This window comes from Lathyrus oleraceus, chromosome 5 (genome assembly GCF_024323335.1).
Source record: "Lathyrus oleraceus cultivar Zhongwan6 chromosome 5, CAAS_Psat_ZW6_1.0, whole genome shotgun sequence".
Lineage (NCBI taxonomy): Eukaryota > Viridiplantae > Streptophyta > Magnoliopsida > Fabales > Fabaceae > Lathyrus > Lathyrus oleraceus.
The window spans coordinates 134,713,329-134,727,774 of record NC_066583.1 but is presented as its reverse complement, the minus strand read 5'-3'; positions in this window follow the sequence as shown (position 1 = coordinate 134,727,774).

Sequence of the window (14,446 nt, the reverse complement as noted above, 5' to 3'; positions counted from 1 at the left end):
ACTCATCCTACAATATCAAAAGAGAGAAGTTGGTACCCAATTTTCATTGGGTCCAAGTGGGTAAGTGCTAACATGGTTGCCTTTTGGCTTCCATTGATAAATACCTTTAGGAACAAGAAATCTCATAAACTTGCATTTCTCAATGGTATGGCCAGCACGACAACAATAATGACATAAACCACGATGATGTGTTTGTTTATTCTTGTTCATTAAATCCTTTGGAATAAAAGAGTATTTTGCATATGGTGGATTTAATGACTTCTTAAACAACCTAGAGTCAACGGCATAAGTAACCTTAGGTTGTAAAGCTTTTTCCAATTTGACCTTGAGAGTGTTTACCTCTTGTTGCCAAATATGACAAGCTTCATAATACCCAACTTTACTACATCCATCAATGTCAATATTTTTTGAATTTTCTGCAATACTAACTTTTAACCATTCTAAATCTTTTTCAGCTTTGTATACTTTACCTTCCAGAAATGAAAAAATTTGTTTATCAGAAGATAATCTTTTAAAAGCATCTACAACTTCGTTATGCAGTTTTTCAAAAGCTATTTTCAGTTCAAAAAAAGACATAGAAGAGAAATTATTATAATAGGCTTGTTTTACCTTTTTATCATTGATTTTCTTCTTGTGGTAGGACAGATTTTTGGTGTGAGCCATAAGGCACATATTTGCGGTTTCATCACTATCACTTGAACTTTGTGTGCTTAATGAATCACTATCACTTTCCCATGCAATGTAAGCTCTTCTTTGTTTGTTGTACCCTTTTGGTGGAGCTTTTCCTTGATCCTTATACTTCATAGGACAATTTGTTTTATAATGTCCAGATTTACCACAATTAAAACAAGATCCTTTTCCTCTACTCTTCTTATTCTCTTCCTGTTTTAAATCTGTAGATTGTCTTCGAAACTTCATGAGGTTTTTGTCGGAATGCTTGACTCCATTCTTTCGAATGAATCTATTATATCTCCTTACAAAAAGTCCCATTTCCTCATCATCTGAATCTTTGTCACTACTAGAATCATTGTCACTTCGCTCTTTTCGTGAGGACTTAGAGCTAGAGGCCACAAGAGCTATTGGCTTCTTCTCTCCCTCTTTGTCTCTCTTCTTCTCCTTTTCCTTCTTACTTTTGTTCTCACACTTTTCAAGATTTTCTAATGCTTGCTGATGTTCTTCCAGCTTTCCAAACAGAGTTGTAATCGTAAGTGTCGTTAGATTGTTGGCTTCCTTAATAGCTGTTACTTTAGGTTGCCATTCCCTGCTAAGACATCTCAGAATTTTATTAGTAGCTATTTCATTGGAAACAGGTTTTCCAAGTGCATTCAAGCGACTAGTGAGATGAGTAAATCTCTTTTGCATGTCGGAGATAGATTCTCCTTGTTTCATGCGAACGAGCTCAAACTCTTGATTGAGTGTGTTAATGCGGGACTGTTTTACTTCAGTAGTACCCTCATGGGCAACTTTTAAAGCATCCCACATTTCTTTAGCTGTCGTGCAATGGGATACCCGATAATACTCATCAACACCAAGTGCTGAAATTAGCATATTTCGAGCTCTCCAATCACTCGACCACGTTTTTTCATCTTTCTCATTCCAATCACCTTTTGGTTTAGGAACTATGGCGCCATCCGCATTTGTCATATTAATTTGAAAAGGACCATTTTCAATGGCAGCCCATACTAGCCTATCAACATAATTTATATGAATTCGCATGCAGTCTTTCCAGTAGCCGTAATTTTCACCGTTGAAAATCGGCGCTCTATTATACGCCCCCTTTGGTTCAGAATCCATATCGTTACAGGCAGCCACAGAACACCAGCGAACCGGCGCTCTGATACCACTTGTTAGAAGGTGTGGCTAGTGATCGAGAGGGGGGGGGGGGTGAATAGATCACCTCTTTTAAAATAAACGGATAAAAAAAAATCTTATCAGAGTTATTGAAACTTAGTGGAAAATTACAGTCCCGAATCGACTTCCGTCTATTCTGAACCGCTACTAGAAAACCGGACACGCGAATTTATTGCTGGATTTGAATGAGAACGATAGAGATGATTGACACCACAATATTATCAAATCAAATGCACTTATCACTAAATTCTGATTCCAATGAATAAAACTCAGTTGACAATTTTGTCAAACATTTGGTGTGTATGTGATCAATGATGAACAATGGTGGAGTTTAGATAAAGAAGTTTTCTTGCCACTATTGTATCACGATATGTGCAGCCACAACACACCAACTGAAATCAAAAAACTGTTGAAAACATAAAGATAGATAAGGAAAGAATACGATACGCAGAGATTTGGTAAGGAAGTTCCCCACTGTCGTCCTCGCGTGTGGGTACGTCTCCCTCTCAATTTCAAATGAAATTGAGAACTGTTATTATCAATAATGCCGAATTCGTTGATGCAAGGTTACAATACAAAGACAGAAATCTAAATCCCAAGATCTTCTTCTTGTATAAAACCTCCACTTAATCTGAGCTCGATCAAGAATTTCCTGCACGAAATTGCTAACAATTCACCGGTTCCACGACCTGTTTGCGAAATTACCCAATTTCCAAACCCTACGCTACAGATGAATCTATTCTGCAAACGTGACTAACAAGCCCGCAAGAACACTCCAGTTCTTGAAGGACAAACCATTTGGTTTTTCCTCGAAACCCCCTTCAACCTTCAACTCAGCTAGATCCTCGATCGTTCCACTGAACACCTCAGCTAGATCCTTGATCGTTCCACTGAACGTTATCTCGTTGATCCTTTAATCCAAAGAACAAGAATGATTATGTGTTGATGTTCTTGAAGAAAAGAGATTGAGAAGATGAAGAAGATGATGTCTCTTTCAGGTTTCTAACTGCTCAAAACAATTGCTGCTACACCCTCCTTTGATTTGTGTTCAACTGTTTTTCACTTGTGAATTCATTTTCTTCACTAAGCTGTCAAAATACTTCTTATATGTGAAAGACAGAAGCTGTTAGTAGACAAAACAGAATTATGTATTGATACAAAAGATTATGCATCGATACATACTGTAGCTTTGATTAATTTTAGAGAATTAATACAAGCATGTATCGATACAAAGCTCGTATGTATCGATACATAGAACATTTTAACTAAGCATGTATCGATGCAAAACTCGTATGTATCGATACATAGAACATTTTAAGTAAGCATGTATCGATACAAAGCTCGTATGTATCGATACATACTGAAGCAAAAATGTTTTGTGATTTAAAACAAATTTATGTATCGATGCAGATGAACATGTATCGATACATACTGATACAAAACAGTTTTTATGAGTTCTTTGAAGAAATGTATCAATGTGGATCTTTATGTATAGACACGAAACAATAGTATAGGCTAAAAACACAAATGAAACATGTAAAATAATGCACAACCAACAATTAGACAATGATCACACAATTTGCTATCATTCAAAACTTATTCAAAGTAAAGAATTTGCTCACAGACGGCTTGCCGTCAAATATAATAAAGAACCAATCATACCTCGATACTTCGTAATATCAATTGACACACCCGATTCGTCTTGATCAACATAGGTTCCGGAGCCCATTGGTGTTGACATTGCTTTTCAACCATCCATTTCAAATCAAGTTTGTTCTTAAACACCCATCTTGTTCCACTGATGTGCTTACCACTTGGTCTAGAAACAAGTTCCCAAACTTGATTTCTCTCGAATTGGTTTAATTCTTCTTGCATAGAAACAATCCATTGATCATCTCCTAGAGCTTCATCAATTTTAGAGGGTTCTATTTGTGAAACAAACGCCATGTTTAAGCATGCATCCTTGAGATTCAATCTTGTAGCAACACCTTGACCAATGTCACCAATTACTTTGTCAATAGGATGATCTTTATGAGTCCTTCATTCCTTAGGTAGATCATTTTCATTTAACTCTTGTTGAATCGGTTCTTCTTGATTCTTGTTTGAAGTATCTTCTTTAGGAATTTCTACAAAATCATCATCATCATCACAAACAACAATTTCCTCTTTCGAGGGGTTAGATTCGTCAAACTTAACATGCATAGACTCTTCTATATTTAAAGTTCTTTATTATAAATTCTATATGCTTTACTTGTAAGAGAATAACCAAGAAAAATACCTTCATCCTATTTTTCGTCGAACTTACCAAGGTTGTCTTTGTCATTGTTAAGGACAAAGCACTTGCATCCAAAGATATGAAAGAAAGCAATGTTGGGTTTCCTTCCTTTGAAGAGATCATATGGAGTCTTCTTTAGGATAGGTCTTATGTTAACTCTATTACTTACAAAACATGTTGTGCTAACCGCATCCGCCCAAAAATACTTAGGAAGATTTGAGTCGCTAAGCATTATTCTTGCAAGTTCCACCAATGACCTATTCTTTCTTTCAACTACTCCATTTTGTTGAGGAGTCCTTGGAGCCGAGAAGTTGTGAAATATTCCTTGATCTTCACAAAAGTCTTCAAAGGAAGTATTTTGGAATTCTCCACCATGATCGCTTCTTATGGAGGCAATTGTTAATGATTTCTCATTTTGAATTTGCTTTGCATACTTCTTGAATGCTTTACATGCATCACTTTTCTACACTAAAAAGAATGTCCAAGTATATCTAGAATAATCATCAACAATAACTAAATCATATAAGTTACCTCTGAAGCTTCTTATTCTTGATGGACCAAATAAGTCCATATGTAACAATTGTAGTGGCCTAGAAGTGGACACCACATTCTTGGATGTGAAAGTTGATTTAGTTTGCTTCCCCTTTTGACAAGCATCGCAAAGTCTATCTTTGATGAATTTTATCTTTGGCAATCCAATGACAAGGTCGTATTTTACTAACTTATTCAAGTGCTCCATGTGAATGTGAACAAATCTCTTATGCCATAACCATGAGTCGTTGTTATTTGCCACAAGACACTTAACCTTCAAAGAGACATCATCAAGGGAAATCATGAAAATATTATTAATTCTCTTACCTATAAGAATTACCTCTTGTGTGGCTTCATCTTTAATTAAACATTCATCTTTTGTGAACCTTATTTTGAATCCTTTGTCACAAAGTTGGCTTATGCTTAAGAGGTTGCGCTTTAGTCCTTCGACATATAGCACATCTTCGATGGATATAAAATTTGGTGCACCTACTTTTCCTATGCCAAGAATTCTTCCTTTGTTGTTATCTCCATAAGTAACATAATCCTTGGCCTTAAGCATTAGATCTGAAAATTTGTGCACATCACCAGTCATATGCTTGGAGCACCCACTATCCAAATACCAAATATTTGATGTGGCCTTCAAGCATACCTCTTCTTCATCATCGGAATGATGAGAAGCCATTAGCGCCAAGTTTGCACATTCCTCGCTATTCGATCCGGATGAAGAACTAATTTCATTGTCCTCCCATGCAACATATGCCATTTTGTTCTTGAAATCCTTCTTGCTCTTGACTCCGCCTTTCTTTGAAAGTTTAGGACATTCCGGCTTTATGTGGCCTTGCTTTCCACATTCGTAGCATGTTATATCTTGCGTAGATGTGGTGGTCTCCTTTTTCCTGAAATGTCTATTCTTTTTAGCGTTAAAGGATTTATCATTTTTGTTAAAGAACTTACCAAGCCTTTTAACAAGGAGCATGAAATTCTCATCTTCCTCTAATGCGTCATCATCTTTATCTTCTTTTGAGTCTACCTTCAAGGCAATTCCTGTAGATTTCTTTTCTTGACTTTCATGTTTCTCAAGCCTACCAAGTTCTAACTCATGTTCTTGAAGTTTGCCAAAGAGTGATGTGGACGTCATTATTATAAGACTTTTCTTTTCGGAGATATCCGTCACCTTTGGTTGCCATTCTCGAGTCAATGATCTTAGTACTTTAAGATTGAGATCGTCATTTGTAAATGTTTTTCCGAGAGCAATCAAGTGGTTAGTCAAGTGAACAAATCTCTTCTGTAGCGCCACGATGGATTATTTGGGCAACATTCTAAACATCTCATATTCTTGACTTAATGTATTCAACCTTGATCTCTTTACTTCGGCGGTGCCTTCATGTGTCTCCACTAAGGTGTCCCATATTTGTTTCGCCGATTTGCATTGGGATATGCGGAAGAACTCGTCCATGATTAAAGCACTTTGAAGAATGTTTATTGCTTTCTTTTCATTTAATATTTTTTTCTTATCATCTTCATCATACGAACTCTTTATCTTTGGAGTACCAATGCCATTGACCACACTCATAGGATTATGCGAACCATCTTCAACGGCTTCCCATATGCCTTATCCTTGGGCTTCTAGATGTGCCTTCATGCGGATCTTCCAAAAATCAAAATATTCTCCAGAGAAAAGTGGTGGTTTTTTACTACTTCCGCCGTCTTTGAAAACCGGATTCGTGCTTCCGGAAGCCATGCGGATCTTTTAGGAACAAGTTACCTATAACCTGCTCTGATACCAATTGTAAGTTTAAGGAGTGCCTTAGAGGGGGGGTGAATGGGGCACTTAGACGATTTTCCGGATTTTTTTATGGTTTATTGATTTTTACTTTCTTGAGATGCTTATGTGATGAAAAGCGGTAAAGTGCAGAAAGTAAAGAACACCACGATGTATAGTGGTTCCCCTCACAGATCGAGAGTACTCCACTCCCCTTTCAAAACGAAAGAGAATTCACTATAATGTTATATTCCTAGACAAGACACCTTAAGGCATTTCTATCTAATTCTAACACACCAAGAACAATCCTCTTGTATTTACAATGTTTAAAGTCCAATCGAGACTCAAATTCTCACAAAAGGACCTCTTGCATCCACACACCGGATAACAAGGTTAAAACCTTATAAACTTATTCTTAACAATCCTAAAAATAAGTTGTAATCAAGAGATACAATTCTGAATTTTTGTAGAAGATAAAATAGTTGAAAATTTGAAGTATATCAATTTATCAATTGATCTTCTCCTTTGTAACACTTAATTCTTACAATAATTATAGAAGTGCTCTTTGTATGGAATGAAACTATTATGCTTAAAAATAAGGTTTATGCAAGGTTTCGCTCTTAAGAAAATTTGGAAGAACACTTAAAAAATGTTTGAAAGAATATGAGTAATTGATTTGAAATATTTGCAAGGAGGTGAATTTGAAATCTGAAAAAAATAATGTATATATGTTGTCTAAACACCTCCTCAAATGGATGCAATTACCCAAAGGATTCCATGGTTCATGGTAAAGAAAATAGAAAAGTTTCCATGAAGAGATGCACTGATTTTTGCCTCTAGTCTAGTGGTAATCGATTACCTTAATATGGGTAATCGGTTACTTGCCTCCAACATGCAAAAGTATTTGAATTTTTCATAGAGTAATCGATTACCTTAAAATGGATAATCGATTACTTCATCCCAGATTTGAAAAATAGCTTAAAAAATGAAGTGTTATGATTTCTTTGATGCATAAAATTACTTCCAAGATTATGGCATGAATGAGACATGTTTTAAACACTTGTATAATCATCTAGAGGTCAAGTGTTATACCTATTCATTTGAAATACGAATCTTCATGAGTTTCGTCGAGACTTGATCATTTAGTTGAAAACTTCCTTCATGAGCTTGAATCTTGATCAATCTTTTTTGTTAATCAGTCTTAGACTTGTAGAGAAGTTTGTCGTCATCAAAACATTTGAGAAGTCATGTCTTCACAAGTAAATGGGAAAGGGGGGGGGGGACGAGACAAACACACATATCAGACTTATCGGGAAAATAGCAAGTGTACTATTTTGCCGATGTAGTAATAAGAGGGATGTTTCCCAAAGACCGATCTCGAGGATTGTGCAGTAATATATGCGTGAACAGTCACTCAATTGAACAAAAGTAATAGTTTGAGTTTTGTGAAATTCGTTGTAAGGAAAATTAAAACAAATAAATATTTTCACAGATTATAATAATATTCCAAGGATGGTATGTGAAAATCTCTTGTAATGACCCTTGAGTGTATATCTCCTTAATAATGATAATTGTTTCAATTACCGGATCTTAACATTGTTTCCCCCTAAGACCTCGAAGGGAAACCTTTGGTATTCGATCTAACCTCTGAGTCCTTAGGTTATTATGATGAAACCAAGTCGTTTTAGTTTAATAAGAACAACCTGGTAACCATAGGGTATCCCTAGTCCTAGGTGATATCTACTATGGTTTCACTATTTTAAAACCATAACAATTGCAATCCTGCTAATCGTTAACCATTCATCAATCTTAATTTTTATGATAAAGAAAGCATTATGCAAATTACACAGTGAAATTGATAACAAATAACATATATTAAGGAAATTCTAACATCAGAATCATTACATGATCAATTCAGGGACCCCCCTGGCATTGGGGGGTTTAGCCTCTCATATTATTCAAATAAGATACAAGATAAAATTGAGACATTACAAAAAGTTCGGAATTCCGTTGATCTTCAATCGCGTCTGCTCTTGAAGGATCTCCGTTCTTCTTCGCTTTCCATTGCTTCAATCTTGATCGTCTCTAATTTTTTATCGTGAAAAAGTTCCTTTCTCCATATTCAAATCTCCCCTAAATAGTTTCTGATGACAATTTTTATCTAGCAGAAGTTCAGAATGCCCTCCGAGATAAGCCGTGCCAAAAATAACAAAAAATTGGAAAATCAAGTGTCCAAGCCAACACTGGCCGTGTCAGGCAACACGACAGGCCGTGTTGGGTTTCTGGTGTAAACAGGCTTGACACACCCCTTCAAGGAGGCTCACATGGGCACCCGTGTCAACTTCCTATTCTCCTCTTCCAAGTATCTTCTCCTGATATGACTCGTGTTAGGCAACACGGGTGGCGTGTCAGGGCTATTGTACTGTCAAATTTTCTTCTTCCGACGGGCTCAGAACATCCGATTTGCTTGTCTATCCCTCCGGTACTCTTGCTTACACCTGAAACCAATAGAACTACCACAAAGGGACATAAAATGGAGTATAATGATGCAAATAACATGTGATCAACAACTAGAAACAATAATGCAAAACATCTAAATTACCAAACAAAAAAATAAAATAAGTAGACTAATATGTTATCGACTTTGCACAAAGGTGTCGAATGAGTGTCAGAAAACAAGTAGAATTGGAGGCTGATCACAACCCCAAACTTATCTCATTGCTTGTCCTCAAGTGATGCTCGAGACATCAGGACGGTCACCCCCAAATCGCGATCCACAATACTACTACGATCTTTCGCGATCTCCTGTTCACTTTTCAATCACAGTTTTACTCTTTCCCGATTTCCGACTTCAGCCACACTTTCACCTTGACACATCTTTTGGCCTGTAGCTTTTCACACTCTCACCAAATCTCTCGGGATCAAAGTGTTTGCACTCAAGAAAAACAGAGTATGCACAGTCAACTCTTAGGTTTGAAATACAGATACCTTCATAACAAGAAACACACAACAGACACTATTCGAGGACTTTTTGGGTTGTAGTGGCGCTAGGGTGTAAGGTGGTGAGTCAAAACCAAAAAAGGAATACTAGGGGTTCAGGCTCAGATTTTGTGTTGTTACCCTCGTAAATGTTGTTCAATCTAAAAATCGGGGGTATTTCTTTTGGACACCGTTCTTGTTGAGATTCATTGGCTCATATATTTTCTTTTATTGCTTTTTTGAGCATTCTTTTTGCCAACCTTAATACTTCTAGATAAGTGCTTCATGATCTTTTTTCGCTTTTTTTCTTTGACTTTTCTCATCTTTTTGCACTTATCTATAATTCATCGGTGTCCTCAACATTTTGATGAAACCCCAAACTTAGGCTTTTCCGCAGCTTCGGGGTAAACAACACTTATCTAAGCAATATGTGGTAGTGTATGTCCTTATGTTTATATACAGTGGTTAAATAGCAAACAAAAGGAAATATGGCTCAAATTTGGTAAACGAAGGGTAATAATGGTGGGTTGGCTGGAAAGGATCAGGGTTAAAATAAAAACAATGCCTTAGTGTGTACAATGTGTTATGAAATTTCAGTATCTCTAATGCAAACCCAGAGAGACAGAGACATACCTGAATATTTCTCATGATGACAAGTGTTTGGCTTTTTGTAGTCCTCACCATGTTTTGTCTAGCCTGCAAGCTTCCAAGATATCTCTCAGTGTGATATAGCTTCGTCTTCACTTCAGTTACAGAGTATCCCTAAGAAGTCCAGTGACATAGAGTCGCATCTGATTGTTCGGTCAGTAGCATCAACTTTCGGGGGTTTCCATAAGAGAAAGTAGAGGAGTGTGTCTTCCATCCAATCGCTCAAAGTTTCATCATTCATCCAACACGAATGTCCTTTATTTGTAACATATAGAATACCACACAACTTAATTAAAAAAATTGAAAAATACCAAGCACAAAAACAACAAAAACAACAACTAATAACCCTCCCCCCATACACACACACACTTGAACTAAACATTTTCCGTAATGTTTAATCCAAGATACATAGGGACTCACACAGGTTCAGTGTGGTGGCGGAAATTGCATCATCGCGTGCATCTCCTCCATAAGAGTCCCTTGACGAGCTTGCTCTAATCCTTGGTGTGTTTGCTCCGCTCGGAGGTCGTCAATTTTAGTTTGCATCCACGACCATCGGTCCGGTGTCACATATGACGACCCGACACCTGGGTGCATGGAGTCCTCTGGTAGAGCAATAAATTGCTCCTGATCCTGCATCTCTTCCTGTACTTCTTCCTCTAGTGTGTCACCTACAGCAAATGTGTCATCATTGTGCTCATCCATATCATCTTAGACGACACTCTCATATAGCCAATTGCCCGTGTTGGAAATGCTAATTCATGCAGGGTCAGGAAAAACCATAATAAACTGACCCGAACTTATTAAGGAATAATAATCATAAATTTGTGAAATCATACCTTGCTGGACCAATGCATTCATGTCCAATTTATGCTTACCTGCCACCGGCGTATCATTAAGTGCAGCAGGGTCATATCCGAAATGGTGGGTAATCTGTGTGATTATGTCCCCTATGGAGATTCCCCATTGGGCTTCTCTCCCCATGCGGCCCAGATAATCCACAGCAAATGCTACAACGCTCACAGCTACCCGGTTTGCCATGGCAAACAAAAAGAAGAGTTCCCTTTGGGTGGCTACACCTGTGCTATCACCCCTACCAAAAAGTGTGAAAGCCAGCACCTTTTAGGCATACCTGAAATAGGGATTTTGAATGGCAAATGCCTTCTCACCTTTAGTCGCATAGTCTGATCATCCCGTAATGGCCAACCAGAAAGTCTTAACATCAAAATTATCCGGTACGACTCCGGGGCCATAAAGGGGTAAGCGAAGAATTTCACCCAGCTGCTCCATTGTCAACTCGTGGTCGACATTGTATAACCTTAAAGACATTGTTTCTCCAAAGTACATCGTTGTACCTGTCCAACCTTTTTTCAACTTGAACTCAATTGTGCTGAAGAATTCTAAAGTGATGCGCTCATAGGTTGGCACTTCACAATGCACAAACTCAAGCATTCCGAGGATATGGAACATCTTATCCAATTCTTCCGAAAAACCTAATTGAAATGAAGTATCGGAGCAAAGGTACCTTGTCTGAGTGATTTTCCGTTTGACGTGAGATGCGTACCTCTGTTCATGCTATGAGTTGTCAAAGATGATATCATGTAAATTCGGATGACGGATGGTCCTATTCCGTGGACGGGATGATTCCGCATCTGTTTGCTTCCCTTTGGAAATTCGCTTCGGTGACATTTTTTATTCATGCAACAAAATTTATCACCCCAAAAAAATTATGGAAATGGAAAATGATTACCGTAGCCTTGTAGAGGATGGAGAGTAGAGCAACTTTTGTGAAGGATGTCGGCAATTTGGACAGAGTAAGGTGCTAAAGTTGGGAGCTTTAAGGTGGTGTGGTTGTGGAGGAAGGTTAAGAACAAATGAGGAAGGAGAGGGATGATGTGAAAATGAGAGAGAGAGAGAGAGAGAGAGAGAGAGTGAAAGAAAATCAGATTTTATAGGTAGATTAAGGTTAAAATGTGTTTTAGTGGTGGAAAATCCGGGTGGGGTCCATAAAATCACAAAAAGACAAATTTTGAAAAATATGGTCGTTGGGCCTAACACAGGCCGCGTCAGCTGACGCGGGTGGTCGTGTCAGGCCACTTTAATTCGTTGGTTCCTCCAGTAGAGCTGACACAGGCCGTGTCAGATGACACGGGTGACCGTGTCAGTCTACTGTAAAATTCTGCTTTTCCATTGCTTGCCTGACACGGGCACCCGTGTCAGGGCCCTGTTTTCCAAAAAATTCTTATTTTTCCACTGTTTTTGGTTATTACCCTATTCTCTGGTATCCAACAATCTTTTATGAGTTTAACTCAACCCTTATCTTATGCACTATGCGATGTAACTGTGAACCTACGAATAAACCTATAAACACACCAAACATGTAAATAGTTAGAATAAAACCGCGTGGGTTGCCTCCCACGAAGCGTTGTGTTTAACATCGCATGGCTCGACAGTCGTCTCCCTCATCCTTGGAGACGAACAGTATCGATCATACCACTTTCCTGTCCCTTATAGTAATGTTTCAACCTTTGTCCGTTTACCTTGAAGGTATCCCCATTATTTTGGATTTTTCAGTTTGATCCATGGGGAAACACTTTGTGAACCACAAACGGACCCGACCACTTGGATTTCAACTTTCCTGGAAAAAGCTTTAATCTGGAGTTGAACAAGAGCACCATCTGTCCCTCGATAAACTCCTTTCTCTACAGCTTCTGATCGTGCCATTTCTTTGTCTTTTCTTTGTATAACTTGGCGTTCTCATATGCTTGATTCCGAAACTCCTCTAACTCATGGAGCTTAAGGATTCGGGACTCACCTGCTTTAGCCAGATCATAGTTCAAGCATTTGGATGCCCAAAATGCTTTGTGCTCCAACTCTAATGGCAAGTGACAAGCTTTACCATAAACCAACTGATACAGAGACATACCTATGGGCATTTTGAAAGCCGTTTTGTACGCCCATAGTGCATTTTCTAATTTTAATGCCCAATCTTTCCTAGATTCCCAAATAGTCTTTTCCAATATTTGCTTTATCTGCCTGTTGGACACTTCGACCTGGCCACTCGTTTGAGGGTGATTCGGAGTGGCGATCTTGTGTTTAACATTACACTTCTTTAGCAGATTCTCCATCAGTTTGTTCAAAAAGTGAGTGCCTTCATCGCTAATAAGTGCTCTTGGCACCCCGAATCTCGAAAAGATATTGTTCTTAAGAAATGTCCCCACCACTTTAGCGTCATTGGTGGGTAATGCCACAACTTCCACCCACTTTGATACATAGTCAACTGCTACCAAGATGTAATTTTTCCCACAAGATGATGGAAATGGCCCCATGAAGTCTATTCCCCAGACATCAAACAATTCAACCTCCAGCATAGCATTTTGCGGCATTTTATTTCTATTAGAAATATTCCCCATTGTTTGACATTTGTCGCATTCTTTGATGATGTCTTGAGCATCTTTGAACAATGTGGGCCAATATAGGCCTGATTGAAGAACTTTGGCCGATGTTCGGTCACCACTAAAATGTCCTCCATAGTCTGAATCATGACAAGCTCTAAGTACATCCCTTTGCTCCTCCTCTAGGACACATATTCTGACCATCCCATCCACTCCTCTTTTGTATAGGAATGGGTCATCCCACAAGTAAAACCTGCAGTCATGAACAAACTTTTTATTTTTGGTAGAATCAAAATTGTTGGGGATTACACCCCTCACCAAATAATTCGCGTAGTCTACGAACCACGGGATACCGATAACAGCGAGGATGTGTTTATCAGCGAACTCATCCTTTATCGGTCTCTTTTCTTCTATTTCTTCAATAGATGACATATGGGATAGATGATCTGCCACAATGTTTTCATATCCTCTTTTGTCTCAGATCTCTACATCAAATTCTTAGAGGAGTAAGATCCACCTGAGAAGTCTTGGCTTAGAGTCTTGCTTAACAAACAAATATTTTAAAGCAGCATGGTCCGTATACATTACAACCTTTGATCCTAACAAATATTGCATGAACTTGTCAAAAGTGTAAACCACGGCCAACAACTCTTTTTCTGTTGTTGCGTAGTTCATCTGTGTCGGGTTCAACACATGACTAACATAGTAAATGAAATGTAATAACTTCTCTCATCGTTGTCCTAAGACCGCCCCTACAGCAATATCACTAGCATCACACATGATCTCAAATGGAAGAGACCAATCGGGGGCAATAATAATGGGTGCTGAAATCAGTTTGCTCTTCAATGTATCAAAGGCCATGGTGCATTTTCTGTTGAATAGAAACGCCTTATCTTTAACCAATAGAGTGGTCAACGGTTTTGCAATTTTTGAGAAATCTCTTATGAACCTGCAGTAAAAACCTGCGTGTTCTAAGAAACTTCTAATACCCTTCTCATTTAC